Source organism: Camelus ferus, chromosome X (genome assembly GCF_009834535.1).
Source record: "Camelus ferus isolate YT-003-E chromosome X, BCGSAC_Cfer_1.0, whole genome shotgun sequence".
In the NCBI taxonomy this organism is placed as follows: Eukaryota; Metazoa; Chordata; class Mammalia; order Artiodactyla; family Camelidae; genus Camelus; species Camelus ferus.
In genome coordinates, this window is record NC_045732.1 from 11,941,631 (window position 1) to 11,956,156 (window position 14,526).

A 14,526-nucleotide genomic window follows, 5' to 3' on the forward strand; every position below is an offset into this window, starting at 1 on the left:
GTCAGGCGGGGCACACATGGACCCACCCCGCACACCCATGTGGTTACATGAGAGCCTACAGCAGGGCACCGAAGCCTCGTTTCTCCCGTTTCATTCAATAATCTGCCAGTTCTCATCGGGTACAGTCCTAGAAAGCTTGCCCTTCTTAGACCTACTCCAGAAGTGAATAGAAAGTCAGTCCATGTCTTTGGACTCAAGGAGAGTGTTCAGAATGACTGATGTAACTCCGTTTGCTGTTGTCCCGTGTCCGCTTTTATCCCCTAAATTCTTATACCGTGAGCGGATGACATTGGCCACCAAGCTCATGGCGGGCAAGGCATTTTCTACCTTCTTCATCCTTTTATTTTATTTGAAGTAGAGACGATGGACAGTGTTGTGCTAGTTTTTGGTGCTCAGCAGAGTGATTCAGTTATCTGTATATATAGATATATGCATATTCTCTTTCATTATCCCTTCCATTACAAGTTACTACAGGGTATCGAGTAGAGTTCTCTGCGCTTTACGGTAGAACCGTGTTGTTTATCTATTTTATATACAGTAGTATCCACAAATCCCAAACTCCTAATTTATCCCTCCACCCTCTCCTTTCCCCTTTGATAACCGTGAGTATGTTTTCTGTCTGTGAGTCTAATAGTGTTTTGTAAATAAGTTCATATATATCATTTTTTAGATTCCACATATAAGTGATATATTTTTCTTTCTCTGACTTACTTCACTTAGAATGACAATCTCCAGGTCCATCCATATTGCTGCAAATGGCATTATTTTATTCTTTTTTATGGCTGAGTAGTATTCCATTGTATAAATATACCACAGGTTCTTTATCCAGTCATTTGTAATGGACATTTAGGCTGCTTCCATGTCTTGGCTATTGTATATAGTGCTGCTGTGAACATTGGGGTGCAGGTGTCTTTTCAAATCAGAGTTTCCTCCAGCTCTATGCCCACGAATGGGATTGCAGATTATAGAGTAACTCCATTCTTAGTTTTTCCTAACTTCGTCATTCTTGCATCATCCCTCAGGCCCCTCACGTAGGGGCTGGTTACTGGGCGTGTTTTTGAGATTAGTCTATGTACATAGCTCAGGTCACCAAGCTAGCTAGAACCTAGAATGTCTTCCACACTCCACAGCCTCAACAATGCTCATGTTCCCAGCCAGGCTCCCTGCCTATCTTGTCCATCCTCGTTAACCAGCACCCGCCCCCGACTCGCCCCCAGCAAGGGCAGGAGCCCTTCACACATGTTGGGAGAACTGGTGCTCAGCCTCACCATCCCTGTAAATGATTGGATTGACGGTGCTGTGAGTCAGATGGTTCCCTGCATCAGGATAGAGGACGGAAGTGGCCTGCCCAGTTTCAGAGGGTGAGGATGGGACTCACTTGGGTCTGCGTGAACCCAGGACCAGCTTATCTTTCCGTGATAGAACACCATGATGCTCACAGGCTTGCTTTCTTTCCTGGGACCCGCTTAGACAGCTTGGGGAGAAATTGCTGGTGGGACCGGGGGCCTGGATGTCTCGGGAAGGGACATATCAGGGGTGCAGGGCATCGCTTCTGTGCAGACTTTGGGACAGCCATTGGAGGCCTTGCAAGGTAGATTTATTTATCTGTTTTTGGTTTTCCTAATGTCTCTTTTAAAAAAAGACTTTATTGAGGTATAATCAGTTTACAATGTTGTGTTACTTTCTGGTGCACAGCACAATGCTTCAGTCGTACGTGAACATACATCTATTCATTTTCGGTTTTTTTTTTTTCAACGTAAGTTACTACAAGATATTGAATATAGTTCCCTGTGCTGTACACTATAAACTTGTTTTCCTGATGGCTCTTATTTTTTTCTTTTTTTATTGAAGTGTAGTTGACTTACAGTGTGAGTTGCAGGTGTACAGCAAAGTGATTCGGTTATACATATACATACACATTTATTTTATTTTCAGATTCTTTTCCATTATAGGTCATTACAAGAAATTGAATAGAGTTCCCCGTGCTGTGCAGTAGGCCTTGTTGTTTGTCTCTTTTATATACAGTAATGTGTGTCTGTTAACCCTCAACCCCTAATTTATCCCTCCCCGACCCTTTCCCCTTTAGTAACCATAGTTTTTTTCCTATGTCTGTAAGTCTGTTTTCAGTTTGTGGATAGAATCTAAAAAACAAACAAAACAAAGCAAAACAAAAAAACAAATTCGGAAGATTTATTTTCATTCGTTCTCTCCTCTCTCAGGGAATTTAAATGCCTGCAGGTGGCACTTCCCAGTGAGATGGTCTGATATTTAGTTACAAGTGATTTCCATGGGCATTCAGTGTTGCAAATCACCACCCTCCCCATCTTTGCAAATTATCACTGTGAGAGAGTGAAGGGAGAGTTTAGACAATATCCTGGCTTTCGAAAGTAGCTTCCAAGAGAACAAGGATTAACTATTTCCCCAAGACCGAAATGGTTTTATTATAGTAACATCTGCTACTTACCCCCCCCCCCCAAAAAGTATAGCTTTAACTCATAACAGTAGGGTTTCCAAGCAAAACACAGGAAGCCCAGCTACATTGGAATTGGGCATAAATAGTGAATAGTTTTTTAAAGCATAAACGTCTGTCTCGAATTCACATGGGACCTAGTTATACGTACTAACAAGTTATTCATTATGTACCCCCAAATTAAGATTTAACTGGTAAACGTCACTGGTGATAAGTGTCTCAGTATTTGGGACACACTTACCCTAGCGGGCATCTTGTAATTTTGTTTGCTAAACCAGCAGCCCACCCGCAAAGGGCACGGTTGCAAATTGCTTGTGGCAAACGGATACTCATCTCGGGAGCTCCATATGCTTTCACTCAGAAAGGAGTCTAAATAGGACTGACTTAAAGAGAACAAACCTTCACACATAAGGGAACAAGCCTCACATTCATTAAACAGAAGGCATTGGCAGAAAAAAGCAACTGGACTTCAAAATAGCTTGGAGAATGACACCACCTGGACCTCCGCTCTGGAAGCCCTCGTGGTCCTTTGCTAACCAGGAAATACTCTTCTCTCGGTTGGCATTTATCCCAACGTTAGCAATGCTCGTAACGCTGGGGAGAAAAAAAAATATATATATGTATATATATATTGCATGTGTGTTTGTGTCAGAGCCCATTGTTCACCAAACGCGTTCTCTGCAGGTCTACAGCCCTACAGATTAAAAACCCTAAATGATTTCAGCATTATGTAAAGTAACTACCAGCAAATACATCTGTGCAATTTTTAGTAAAAGCATCGTAACTCCCTCTATCAAGTTAGAGCCTCACATCTCCTCCTGCCATTGCAGTGGATTTAAATATTATTTCATGTTGAAAAAATAAACACTGGATTCTCCTTCCTACTGTCTTGAAGGCTTTATCGTAATAAGGAAACAGTTTTTTCCTGCTCATCAAATATTTAGACAGGTGGAGTGTTATTTCTCTGGCCAAAGGAAAACATTTTGAATTGATACATTCATCTGTGACATTCTATTTTTGTAAAACAATGACCTGGGATGCAAAAGTCTGTTGAATCGAAGTGTGGCCAACATGGAAAAGACGTACTAACTTTAAAGTTGTTTTTCGTTGAAACCAGCGCCTAGCACAATGGATGCAGACACAGTAGACACACTGAACACTGGTTCCTACGCCATGTATACATCCTTGGGACTTTGGGGACGACCAAATTTTTATTGCAATTCTAGAAAAGAGAAGGCAACCACAGCGTGTCTCTTCCCATTGTCTGTTGCCTGCGTTCCTGCTCTTAAAAATAGTGGATATCGATGAGATGTATTCAGTGTCTGGTTGACGTGATGATGGTGGAATGATGGAATTCCAGGATGCTGGGATGGACGGAAGGAAGGGTTGGATAGATTTGCTAAGGGGAAGTTTGTGTAACCACTTAGAGAGCTTCCCTTTGTGGATTCAGGACACCAGAACCTTTTTTCCAGGGGTAGACTCCATCTCATACAAAACCCTTCAGCTGATGAGACCTGTGTTGGTTCTCTGGAGCATTGTATCCCAGCACGTCAGGCTCGTGGGACTGGAGTGGGTTTTGCGTGGCTGCCCTCTCTTCTCTTACACAGACCCCCTACCATGGAGACATCTGCACCTCACGGCTCTGACACACAAACGTGGTCTTCTTAATGAACAGAAAGGGAGTCTGAACCAGTAGTAACGGTGTCCACCGTCCTTTTGCTGGTTCTGGACCAGAGGGTGCTCACCCTGGGTTTTAGAGTCTTTATCTTATGGTACTTTATTTCCATGTGGGGCCATGAGCCGCAGAATAGAAGCAAATTACCAGGAGGTCAAGGAGGAAAGAAGAAGATGGAGGGTCATTAAGAGATGACCAGATGGTCTCGGGTGCTTGAGACAGAGCGATGGGCAGGACCGAGTCACACAGAGGACGGCATGTGGGCTGAGGAAGTGGGACGTTGCCCCTGCCCTAATTTAGTGGACCCCACTCTCTGTTGTGGCCTGTCTCTTTCTCCTCCTTCTTTTTCTGATCTTAGATGATGCCATGGTGGTCATGGGCACCTAAAATACGTGCTATCGAAAATCTCTATTGTGAGAGGAAGATAATAATATTACAGCTTTTCCCTTTTTTGAAATATATAGCGTCAGAGAGCACACCTTAGGTTCCCATATTGATGGAAGAGATGGAATAGTTTCAAAAAGGTTTAAAAAACTAATGAAAGGTTCAATTCCTATTTTAGTTACCAGGCATGTCTTGTATATTTCATTCCACATACGTGTGTGTGTGTGTGTGTCTGTGTGTGTCTGTGTGTGTGTGTGGTCCTACAGTACAAAATAGTGTGAAAGGCTCTCGTCCATGTGGGAATACAACCGTTGTGGTCCAGCAAAATTTCAGCTCAAGAAACTCAATATTAATTAACAGAGGCATCTAGGAAGAAAGAGAAGTGAGAGTGGATTGACCCTTGCGTGCACTTGGGCGGTGGAAGGGGACTGATGACTTCAGTGATGTTCGTCCTTGACTAGAGGAGGAGGACATGCTTTGTTGGAGAAGAGGGCGACCTCGGGATGTTCATGGAGCACTGTTGGCACGTGCCCTGTAATGAAGCTTCTGCAAGGAAGCAGGGGAAGAGTCAAAACCACCCAGCTCCCGCTCCTGGGGTGGGTTGTGTGTAAGCTTCCACTCAAGCGTCATACAAGAGACCAGGTGGGGTTGGGGTGACAGGCAAGAAAGGCTTTAAAAAGAGGTCATAGCCGAACTTAGAAGAAAACAGTACAGTTGATGGCAGAAACCAAGAAGTTCCGCAGGATGTCCCACCTCAAAGAGACCCCAGAGACTCATGGTGATGGGCAGACAGATATGAAGACATCCTTATGTTGAAACTTTCTCCTTCCCTTTATCCCTCCCCATTCTTCACTTCTGCCCCCCTGGGATCACATCCCCAGTAACTTACCTGCACACGGCTTTTATCTCATGTTCTCCTTTTGTGGGATCCCAGACCACAATAAACAAGAGCATTCTCTCTCAAGTTAATGTATAATTCAATATGCTACCGATTAGTGATTCGAATTTTTGAACAGTTGTTAAACTGGTTCTAAAAGATACACAAGAAAAATACATCTGAAAAAAAGACTACAGCTGTCATGGTGGGGGGACTCATAGAGTGGAAATGGGTCCCAGAAATATTGTACTTAAATGCCAAAGCAGCAAGAACGTCAGTGGTTCTGTTGGAGAAGCTGGCAAAGGAAAAATGGAACAGGGTGGTGTTTCCCTGAAATTAGCACATTCTTAATAAGGGTTTTTCATGTGTGAGACATGGGACATCACCCATTCATGAGGAAAAAGGTGAGTTGTTGAGAAGATGGTGTTGGGGAAATGAATTCACTTGGAAAGTGGGGCTGGGTCCACACCTTATCACCACCTACAAAGATGATCTCCAAAGGGATTAAAGACTTAAATAGTAATGGTCAAAGGATAAAGCCAATCAAAGAAAATGAAGGAGGGTATCTTCCTGGCCTAAGAGTGGGCACAGATTTACTTCTTCAACAAGATCCTAGGAGCACAGATCTTGAGTGAAAAATAGAGAAATTCCACTCGGTCAAAATTAGGACTTTCTGTGAAGGACGTCAGAGACAGAGTTTAGTGGATGGTTGAGAGATGCCAGTAACATCCAAATATTCTAAAACATAGATTCTCTTCTAGACTATAGATGGGACTTCTGCAATTAACAGGGGAAAAAAACCCACTGGAAATTCTATAGAAAAATAGAAAACAGCCAATGTATGGGAAGAGGCAATGCACAGAAGAGTGAGCCCTAGCAAATAATGAGCTAAGGATCTGAGGATTGCAAATTAATGCAACAGTGAGACACACTTTTGTGTGTGTTCGTATTGCAAGCTCCGTGAATGGGAAATATACCCGGCGTTCCCAAGAGCATGAGAAGATGGAAACTTCTCTACCCTGATGGTGACAGTCAACATGGCAGCTGCAGTTGTGAAGAGCGTCGTGGCCAGACTTTAGATCTGCACAAAAGAAGCGGACATCTCATGACCCAGCCATAGCCCTTGCAGGTTTACGTCCCAGAGAAATTCTTAACAGAAGTGTGTAAGGTCACACGTCCAGGATATATGTATCATGTGCCCCAGCGAACTCAAGGCTGCCCTCGGCGGCCATCACCACATAAAGCTCACAAAATGTGGTCGGTGCCTGCTACAGACAGATACACAGCACAAGAGTTGGAGATTCAGCTGCATGATTAGGTCTTAAAAGCATTTTGTCGAGTTAAAGACGTTCAGAAAAGAGAGTGAGATTTACAGCACTACACTGTTGATATAAATGAAAACCACATACTCACAAGGCATCGTGATGGAACTGACAAGCCACAGGCATCATTGGGGACATATGTCAGGCAGATTGCAATGGGGGACGTGGGGGCTGGGGATGGAGAGCTGGAACCCGGTGCAAGGAGAGGACACACGTTAACACGGGAAGAGTCTCGTTATGGGTGACGGCGACTGTGAGTAAAGATGGTAACTCAACTCTTGGTACTGAGGTCCAAGTAACAAGAACCTCAAAAATGCGTGAATAACTAGAATCTAACCAGGTAAACACCTAGGAATGAGGCGGAAAAGAGGTTGGATGTTGAGATAACATGAGAGGTTTAGTTCAAGGTGTCTCCACCTTGGAACCCGTAACATTTGGGGGGCAGGATAATTCTTTGTTGGAGGAAACTGTCCTGGGCAGTGTAGGGTGTTGAGCAGCATCCCTGGTCTCCCCACAAGAGATGCCCAGAGCATCCGCAGAACCTCAGTGAGACAACCAAAAGTGTCTCCAGACATTGCCCATTGTCCTCTGGAAGGGAGGGGGCCACCATCGCTCCCACTGAGGGTGGTTGATGGAGGAGGAAGCAAGATGGTGTGAGACAGGGAAGTGGCCGAAGAGACGAGTAGGATTCTGAGAGTCTTACAGAACACTTGGGGGCCCGTTTGAGCCATCTGCGGAGCGTAAGAAGGAATTTCACCAGATAGACAGTGACACGTTTTGTCTGAGTGCTTTGAGCTCTAAAAACATTGGTGGTCACCTTTCCCCTGGAATCCCAAATCAAAGAATTCAAGTATAATTCCATTGCAAGAGGAATTTCGTGTCTTACCAGTATTTCTGGGGTTATCTGGAGATGCAGATTGGTAGTAATGGGTCTTATATGCCCCAAAGCCCATCTTCCTGAAATCCCTTCTCTTATCTCCACCACTCTTTCCCTCTTCCTTGTGTTATCTGTGGACAGAGACCCAGTCTCCACATTCCTCAAGTCTCACCATTCCTTCTCAGCCAAAACTGAGTGTATTATATACTACTTACAATAGACAAGACATGGAAGCAACCAAAATGTCCATTGTTGGATGACTGGATAAAGATGTGGTATATATAGACAATGGAATATTACTCAGCCATAAAAAAGAATGAAATGCCATTTGCAGCAACATGAATGGACCTGAAGATTATCATAGTAAGTGAAGTGAGTCAGACAGAGAAAGACAAATATCATATGATATCACTTATATGTGGAATCTAAAAAGTGATATAAATAAACTTAATTTACAAACCAGAAAAAGACTCAGACATAGAAAACAAATTTATGGTTGTCAAAAGGAACGGGGTGGGGAGAAATGAGCTTGGGATTAGCAGATACAAACTACTATATACAAAATAAGCAACAGATCTTACTGTATAGCACAGGGAGCTCTATTCAGTATCTTGTAACAAACTATAGTGTTAAGAATATGAAAAACTGAATCACTATGCTGTCCACTGGGAACTAACACAATATTGGAAATCAATTATACTTCAGTTTAAAAAAAAAGCTGTGTGTGCTGTAGACATCATGTGTGTGTTGGTGACCCTGTGAGGGTAGACACCCCCACACAGAACATCAGACCTCACTGCAAAAATCCTTCATCGTCTGCACCAAGAGGCATCTCTCCCAACCCTTCCTCCTGAAGACCTGCAATGCTGTGGGGAGTCCCTGTCTCACTGTTGAGACTTTTTCGCATTTACCCTCTTCCCTTTGAAGGACTGTGATCATCTCATGTTGCCAGGCAACACCTCTCAAATTCCTTTACTAAATGAGGCAGACCATGCTTCACAGGCGTTTCCTAACATAGACACGGGGATTCAGATCCCAGGTGTGTCTTTCTCTCCTGTCCTCCATGCTCTCCTGGCTCTGGGCTTACGAATCCATGTAATAGTTGGATATCCAAGTGGAAGAAGCCCCCAAAGAGAGACAAAACGTACAGCACACAGGAAACAGAAGGAAAATCAGTCCCAGGGAGCGGTGAGGCTGGGCAGGGGGCTGAACATCTCCTGTATTTGTGGGGGTCGGGTGAGGCAGGTGGGCGAGAGGTGTAGTGACAACTCGGTAGTCTCTGGGGGAAATAAGACTCTCCAGGCTACATACGGGGTCTCTAGACAGGTTCATTTTTACTTGAACAAAAAAATTTGGATTATAGAAATTATAATTGTGAATTTTAAATATAACTCAATGATAATCATATTCCTATAATTATAGACATAATAGAGTAATGACTATATTATATAATTATATACATAATATACATTATATGCATTGTACATAACTACATAATATAATCATATAATACAATATATTATATAATTATATATAGTAATTATGTTGCATAATATATAATAATTATGTAATTATTATACTGTAAGTTGTATTGTCTAGAGAATTATGGCACTGTAATAGGGAAGAACAAATCTGACTGCATATTGGATCTGTTTCTTTGACTTTAACCTTCATATTCCGTTGCTTTTGCTACAAGTTAGTCACTAAAGGTATGTTGCCTGTAAGCTTAAATGACACATAATGGCCCATCTCTGGGAACGCTGCCTCCTAGGTAAAGGGCGCTAAGCTAAAATACCTTTGTTGAGCTCACGGGAAGCATCCTGACCAGGTCCACCTGTGAATGATGGCAGGAAGGAAGAAATTAACATCTCTCCTCTGGAGTCTGGCCTCAACCAGGAAATGTTTGACTCTACTCCCTCCACTTTTAGTATAAAAGAAGCCTGAATCCTAACTCGGGAAAGATGCTTCTTTGGGACATGAGTCCCCCATCTTCTTGGTCTGCTGGCTTCCTGAATGAAGTTGCTATTTGTTGCCCCACCAATCTGCCTCTCCATTTATTGTCTTGTTGGGCGGTGAAAAGTAGGAGCTTGGACTCAATAACACCACCTCCAGCCAGCACCCCAGCACGAGAACTTTCCATTGCAACCTGTTCAGTCTAACTTCACAGGCATCTCCAGCATTCACAGCTGCATTTCTCAGAGTCCAGCTTCTGGACCCAGTGGCCATTCCCGTGTACAGACCTTCCACCACTGCCATTCACCCTCCAGATTTTATCAGCAAGACCTTGTACACTTACTATCTTATTTCAAATCTGCCATGTCATGTCTTCCCATCATGGATGTTTTTGTCTTTTGAGTGAAATTTCAGAATGACTGGATTCGTTACTGGTTACTTCTTTAAATTCCGTGGATGTCTCATCTGCTGACGCAGGTCTGCCAACTCAGAAAAGTTTTCTTTGACTACGTCTTCTGTGCTTTTTTGTTGTTGTTGTTGTTGGATAGGCTTGTCTTCTTGGATGATTCCATTATATGGGATAGTGCATCCTTTCTCTGTATTAAAACAGTCACACACATCTGACCATTTTCAATGCATTGCGTGTTTCTTCTGCGCTTTGCGTTTCCTGAGTTTGTCTTCTGCCTCTCGGATGTGATTGTCTGTAGGGTGTGACCTGAGATTTGCCACGTTCTAAGGACTTTAATTTTCGTGAGTCTGGCTGTTCATGTGTACGATGCACTCCATCCCAATTTCAGAATATTTCTCAGGCTTTCAAAATAGAAGTGTTTCAGAAATAGCCATTTCCCCTCTCCTTTGGGACTCCTCCCTCACACTCCCCTGCCTTTGGATAGTGAGTTTTTTTGGGGGGGGGGAGGGTTCTGTGTTAACAGAATTGATTGAAAAGTAAGTTTAGCTGGTGGTGTCATCACCCAGAAAGTACATACCACTATTGTGGCCTTTGAGTGTCTGAGTACCCACCTCGTGGTTGGTTCTTTCTTGCAACCTCCCCGTACCATCTTCAGTTTAGTTCTATCTGCCAAATTACAAACGTTACAGATTCTTTAGCACTTTGGACAGGTGCTAAAGGTGCATTCTGCCCACTGCAATCCTTTGAAGATCTTTGGACTTAACACACCCAAACTTGTGATTCCTAAAATTTTACCTGGAAGTTGGTTGATATTTTAATATGACTGTCTCTCTCTCTGTATATATTATGAACTATGTGAATTTCTATCCTTACATTTATTCTGCATCATGCCCAAGATATGGTAAGACTCAATAATTATTTGTGTCTTAATTCAGCTCAGAAAAAGCAGATTTTCTTGTAAACAGCAGACAAAAGAAACAGGGAAATATTCCATTTCGATCTTGTACTCAAGAGAAAATGCAGCATGTTTCTGATGAGATCCTTCTGGGTAAAAAGGATCCTTGCCGATGCTAAGGAAAGCAAGGAGGGGTTGGGCATTGCTTCAACAAAGACAATTTGCTCAAGAAGGAGTCAAACCAAAAATGATTTTTTTTTTTTTGGAAAAAGCATAATTTCCTTTTCTCTAAGTTGATCCAATATAAAGGTAATTTTGCACGTCCGATGGGGTGACCTTTGTGGGCTGGGAAGTGAGACATAAAGGCTGGCCCTTAAACGTGAGAAATTGAACTTCAGGGATGGATGCTCAGGAAAATGATTATGCCCGTGGGAATGTGGTTGATGCATTTAACCACAAACAGCTGTCCCTTGCAAACCACTGGGCGATGGTCCTCTGTCTGCAAATCTTAGGTGTGGTTGGTTGGTTCAGAAAAAAAAGACTTTATTATAAGCCACTCTTGGGAAAAGGACCAAGGCCATGTGGATCTAGAAAGACCCCCTCCCTGGACAATGAGTGCAAATATTTCTCCAACTTATGCTTTGTGTTGTTTGCAGTAATTTTATTTTCCTAAGAACGGCTTGAGTCACACCCTCTGTGTCCCCATGAGCTGCCACACCAGGGCATGCATCCCACAGGAGTCTTTATCTAATGCTTCCAGGAAGCTCCAAATTGCACAGAAATGTCCAGTTGATTCTCCGCTTGGAAGATGCGGATTCTCATCTGCACAGAGAAACGCCTTGTTCAGAGAGCATCTCCTGTGTCAACAGGCAGATGGTACCACGATCTGATAAAGCCATGATCACGCATGTCAGTGATGGACCATGTGAATGAGTTTACAATGGAATTGAACCTCTCCCTTCTTTCCAGATTTGGGGGAAGATTTTTGCTTATTAAACGTTTTAAATACTAAAAGTTATGTTAAGAAGCTGACATGAATTGTGCTTTTGCTCATCTATCTGTATAGTGTGCCTTTGGGGTGGATTTATGACGTGATCCATCTGCACCAACAAATACGCAGGGCATGGGTTTCAAAGGGGATAACTTGACTAGAACAGGGTTTTACGTGGGTCTAAAGAAGAGATTTGTTTGGAGTATCCTTGCTTCGCCGTAGTATTACCTCTCGTTTGATAGCCCGGGGTTGACATAGGATGTGTTAAACCCCTCAGCATGAGTGCTTGAGACAGGAATGTGGGAGCCTCATCGTGTGGAGGCCCGTGGAAATCAGAACCAGAGCACAGCCACATGTGTTCATCAGCTCAGCTCATGGAGAACAGACACCGCTTTTTCCTCCCAATGCAAAAGCACACCACGTCCAACACAAGAAGAGCAGCCTGCGTTTTCAGCTACAGATACATCAACTCATAGACCCACTGCACTGGAAGGCAGTTCGGCAGACGTGTGGCCAAGAAACTTGGACGTTTCAGTAGCAACTTTCACTAAAATCTGCACGGGCTTGAGCTGTGGGTACCCATTCGAGATTTGGTTTGCCCTAATACTACAGTATCGAATATATTTGCATCATTTTATAGAGTGGGAGGACTGGAAAGAATCTTGGGCTGAGTAATCTTTTCCTTAACTCTCTCCAGGAATATGTGCATGAATCCTGCAGTGCTTCCAATGTCACGGTGTCATAATGATGATGTTGACCTAAAACTTCCTCTGTGGATTTGGAGATGCTATAACCTCATACTTCCTACTTTAATGACATCTCAGGCATCAAGAACAATCCTAGTGGAGGTCAAAGCACAAAACAAAGACAAAAGCCCCATCCACAGTACATAAACATTTGGTGTAGAATTAAAATTAAAATATAGTATGTTGAAAGATATATTCCATGGAAGCAACCTAAATGTCCCTCAACAGATAACTGGATAAAGAAGATGTGGGGTGTGTGTGTGTGTTTTATATATATATATATTTTTTCATATATATGAAATACTACTAAGTCATAAAAAAGAATAAAATAATGCCATTTGAAGCATGGATGGACCTACAAATTATAATATTGAGTGAAGTCAGACAGAGGAAGACAAATATCACATGATATCACTTATGTGTGGAATCTAAAAAAAATACAAATGAGTTTATTTACAGAAGAGAGATAGATTCACAGACATAGAAAACAACCTTATGGTTATCAAAGGGGAAAGAGGGCAGGGGATAATTTGGGAGTTTGGGATTAGCAGATAAAAACTACTATATATAAAATAGATAAACAACATGGACCTTCTGTAGAGCACAGTAAATTATATTCAATATCTTGTAATGACTTATAATGAAAAAGAATCTGAAAAAGAATATACACACACACACACATACATACACTGAATCACTTTGCTGTACACTGGAAACTAACACAAGATTGTAAATCAACTGTACTTCACTTAAAAAAAAAAGTATTCAGCATGAGAAACACTGGCAAGAGTTTAATCTCTTGGAAGTTCACATGGTCACATCAAGATTTCAATCAAAATCCTTCAGTGGCTCTGGGTTTTCAGCAGAATCTAGTATGTGCCTCTTTGTTTCAGTAACAAAGGTTTTGAAAATTGTCCTTTCCTATATGCATTATTATTACTATCAATTGACTTACGATTCCAGCCACCTACCCTCCACCACACCTGAATGAAATGGTTTTGCTTTTCAGAAGTAAGGTTCATGCTTTGCCTCATTCATGAGTTTACTCCTGCTGTTGGCTCTCCATGTCTTGTGTGCAAATAAAACCCATTTTTCAGCACCAGGCGAGAATGGGTGTTCCTCCACAGAACCATCTTGGGTTCCTAGGAAACTCTCTTTGGTTCCCATCATGTGTGGTTTCTGTGTCTCTGAACCAGGTATCTCCTGCCAGCTTGTGGTACCTTTAGGCCGTGAACCCCACGTGTACATGAGTTAACGGGACAGCCCCAAAAAGTTCCATCAGCTGAAGCCATTTAGGACATCAACCCGACTGTAAGAACACTCACTCTTCTGGACACATGGGATCCAGATGCAACAGCTCGGACTTCCATTTTTAAAAATTGTTTCCATGGCAGAAATTCCCTTTCAGAGGGTTGAAGCATATGGAGACACTGTATGTAGCCAACAACGTGGGTTCGACTATGTGGAGGGATGACTTAATCCATCAAACATACACACAGACCCCCAACGCATGAGCACAGAGGAGTCGCATGCGGGGCAGCCAATGGCTTCCTCCCTGACGATTTCCCCTCTACCATATAGTGGGATTTTCTCCCTTTTTGTGGCATCATGCATCTCAGGATCAAGAAAATGTGGGCTCACATCTAGATTAGAATATACATATTCTATATCTTGAGCAAAATCTATTTCTTCACGGGGAACCATGCTGCCTTCTCATTGGCAACAAACATGGATGGAATCCTTTTGGTGTGATGACATCTGTCCAAATTTTAATGGGGAAAACCACAAGACTTCACTGACTATTGTAGATTCTTCATACCTTTTTTCGTGGGACATTCGATTTAGAATGGAGTTTCGAGGAGTTTTAAAAATATGTGCGTTCAGTTCACCCTGACAAAAACTCGCACACGGTCAGCTCATTCATCGC